Here is a 4,242-nt window from a genome sequence, read left to right as displayed (position 1 = left end):
GTTTTATAGAAGTATACCTACAGAAGGTTTTTGAATGTTTTTTCTTTACATACAAGTTTATAAAGGATTAGGATAAAATACCTATGTAATATGAGGGCATTTATATTGGTCCCTTGAATGTACATGCTATATAGGGTTTTTTCATAGTGAATTCCCGAAGCTAGCAATCAGTTACCATGCTAGTGGGAGTTTGGCCATCTCTTCACCTTAAGAGTTTGGATGGCCCATGCAGAGATCTAATGCTAATTTCTTGATAATCCTTTAGGCTTTTAAGGTGGAGATAGACTCTCCACACATTAGCAGCCCTCGATGAGCTATACCAAGCCCTCAAGGCCTTAATGAGTTGTACCAAGCATTGTCATGGCTATGTCCTCAAGTTGGTAAAGCAGATTCTCAACTAGCCTAATAATTGTGGATCAAGCTTAAAATCAAATTATTGGATGCATGGCTAAAGAAATATATGTAGAGAAATTGAAATTCAAGCTGGCCATCCAATCATTTAGAGCATTCTTGATGTTTGTCATCGCGTGATCACAATGATTTGCAATCTCTTTGCCTTTTCCATTGAGAACTTCCACGATCATCTGTAATATCCTCATGGTAAGATACCACTTGTTTTTTCTTCACTCCTATAGTCATATAAACACATTTGGCAACAAATAATCCTCTACAAAAAACAATGAGAGGAGAAGCCCAAAAATTTTGTCCCATGCCTATGATTATGATGACCTTATCTAAGTGCACAAGGTTGTAAAGCCTAGTGTTTAAAGGAACTCTTCATAGAAACATCGATTATGGGACTAGAGAGCATGCATTTCTTCTCCACCCCATTTTTGCTTGAGGCCTAAGGATTTGTTGAAGTTTGTGTACAATGTTTGCATGAGAGCTGAGCGGCATGTTGTTTTTGTTGAGTCAACTACATTATGGGGGCATGCACTAAGTGTTTTCTATTTGCTTGATTGAAAGAATGCAAGTTGCTACCAAAAAAGTAGAACATTGTCTGTCATTACAAGTGGATTTTCTTTTTTTTTAATGTGCTATTTGTCTCAATGGATTGTATTCATCCTATCAACCATTTTCCTTTACATAGGTGTTTTCTATCACTTCGCTCATTGGCTTTGTTTAGAATACCATTAAAGCTATAGGATGTGAAATTTTTGTGGATTTGTGCCTATAAGCATATAGATGGGATTTGTGATTGCTTTCTAGTCATTTTAACCTATTTTAATGATGTGTGGGATCCAATCTAATAAGTGATTAAAGATATAGGATGTAAAATTGTTGTGGATTTGTGCCTACATGCATATAGATGGGTTTTTGGATTGCTTTCTAATTAGTCATAACCTATTCTAATAATGGGTTTTGGGATTGGTTTCTAATTATTCATAACCTATTCTAATAATGTATGGGCTCTATTCTATGCAGATCTATGACAATTTAGCTAAATTAAGTGGAGTGTCTGCATTTGTCTCATGAATCAAGCTTATCTTGGTAGTGTATGTGTGAAATGGCTCATATTAAATGTAGTTCAATTCTAGGTAAATATCTTCAACATGATCATCTCACTCATCGGATCCCATCCAATGCAGGCAATACACCAACCATGGCTTTGTAGGTCCACACGCTAGTACATAAGTGAATATTACTCTAAAAAATAATCTTATTGAGAAAAGTTTCTAAATATATTAATTATCACATATATTAACAAAACTTAATAAATGAAAAACATAGCAATTCCTATGGAAACATACTACTAGAGTAGCCAAGCCACCAAAATTAAGCAGTCCAAAAGCTAGAATGAGTAAAAAATCTCTAGCCACCTCATCACGTTCTTAAACCATAATAGCACATGTATAAGGAATCTATATTTCCCCTTGTTAAAGGTAAGGAGGACCTTACTATAGCATCAATCAAATTGCTAACAAAATTTGGGTCCTACCAATTTGCCACACTAGGCAAGAGATGAACATGTTTTATATTCTTTTGAAAGTGTGAATATGCCATAAGACTTTAGTATCCAGTGGAGATTGCTATTTGAAGTTAGGGGTCGTGTGTGATAAGAATACTATAAAGAGTGTATATTTGAAGATATCTAAGAACTACCTTCACCTCTTGGAAAGGTCAGTCAAGTACTAGGAAGAAGAGATTGCCACAACATGAATTGTTAGTTTAGAGGAGGATCATGGGTGTAGAGTTATGAGCACTATATTAGAGAGTTTGGGAATCTCCCAAGTCCCACTTTCAAATAATGGGTTAATATTTGACCATGTGGGAAAATCTTGGCCCCTTATTTCAAAGTGGGACATGGGAGGATTCCTTAATATAGTGTTTAATATGTATTCCACTTCCAATCAATGGGTTAAGATTTGACCATATGGCCAAATCTTAACCATGTTGGGAATTTCCAAACTATATGAAAATTCCCAAATTCCCAAATGTAGTGTTTATGGCCGTGAAACATTAAAATGGGGATAAAATTAGGCTACATAGGGCCACAATGCCTACCATATTGCCCTCATGGTGGCTATCATGGTGCTTCCTCTTGAGGAGCGAGTGACCTTCAAAGAGTCCCAGCTTTCCAATTGCTTTGCATTTGTGTTATAATTGTTGATAATGATAGAGGAATTTGGCTTACAAACCAAGAACAGTGCATGAGAACGCTCGAAGAGCTTGTTCACGTGAGTGGCTTGGTTTAGAAACCAAACTATGCAGTTTGCAATCGACAAGTTCACTTGGAGCAAATTTTCAAATCATGGTTACAAGCCCTGAAAAAAATGATTTCCTAACAAGCCCCTCCTTAAAACTAGGAGTAATAAATGATGCCTTAAAACCAAGATTCTAGTGTGGGAGTTCTCTTACTGCAACATTAGATTTTTCAAGCTGCAAAGTCTGAACGTCTGGCAGTAAACAACTAAAAAAACTGCTTGGAAATTGCCAATAATGCATGAACCCAAAATTTTTGCAACATGGTTTTTCCCCCAAAATCCTATCCTTCATGCGTGAACAGGCTCTAAGTAGGTAGATTTGATTACTCCCTACTAAAAAAAATGGGTATCCCTTTGGTTCTCCTAATAACTCTCTTTACGAATTGGTATGTCTCATGATCAATATAAGTCATTGAGCATTGTGCAATTGGTTATGCAATGTGATACAAACACAAGTACAGATGCTAAGTATGGTGATGAATTAAAGCACGTGGGATTGTATGCAATAAGCTTTTTGCATTTACTGCTAGTTCTATACATATAGTCACTACAAACCTAATGCGATTACTATATTTTACCATCCCGATTCCCTACCAGGCTAAAACTTTTGGATGGGTCAGTAGTGTGAATCATGATTTAGGTTTAATGTACACTAGAGAGGTGAAGAACTCCTAGGATCACTTTGATTTTGTTCATGCTAGAACATGGAGAATGTGCATTTGTGTGCCCCCAGTGCCCTGATGGACACCCTCAATTTTGAGGGTGCCATTTTTAGCATGCACCATTGTAAGTGACTAGCAACAGAGGCTATAGCTAGTCACAATGACGTTGGAAAAGGAAGTGGAATTGTACAATAGGTACTCAAGGACCTCTTCATTATTTCATCCCTAGAGAGAGAGCGTCGAGTTCTAGAGAGAGAACATCAATTATATATACGAGAGAAATCTTTTTTTTCATATTTTTGTGATCTCTCTTTAAATTTTCTATTTATGCTCATACACATGCATAAATTGAAGCACATGCGAGCATCAAATAGTACCCCAAAATCTTGTGGTGTCAATTCTCAAACAATTAGTAAATCATTTTTGGCCTAATGTAGAAGGTCACCTATGCTTGCATGGCCATGCCCATTTGCAAATGGTGTGCTAGGACAAGACCCCTTACCTGATGTTGCATGGCATGCTCTCATTGGGGGAGAGTATGCACCCCACCTACCCTCTCCTTCACATCCATCCTGTCATTCCTCCTTCCTCTCTATCAACACTCCATTGTCCTAGGACTCTAGCCTCTCCATGGAAGGAACAAGCTCTCCCCTCTCTTGTTGTATCCTTGCCTTTTCCCATCAAGCCTTTTCCATGTTCCTCCCTTTCCTCCTCTTAGTGTGTGGATATCCATGTATGCATGTATGTACACACACATATGTGCCAACGTTCAGCCCTATCCTTTCAAGGCAAGGCCATCTATCAAGACATGAAAATACACTTTTTCTATTTATGCTGTAAATTGCAGTCTATTCAATGTTTATTTTGAGATAACA

This window comes from Dipteris shenzhenensis, chromosome 6 (genome assembly GCF_047967505.1).
Source record: "Dipteris shenzhenensis isolate YYH24624 ecotype China chromosome 6, Dip_SZ_1.0, whole genome shotgun sequence".
Lineage (NCBI taxonomy): Eukaryota > Viridiplantae > Streptophyta > Polypodiopsida > Gleicheniales > Dipteridaceae > Dipteris > Dipteris shenzhenensis.
The sequence above is the reverse complement of the archived record's forward strand: the minus strand, read 5'-3'. Positions refer to the sequence as shown.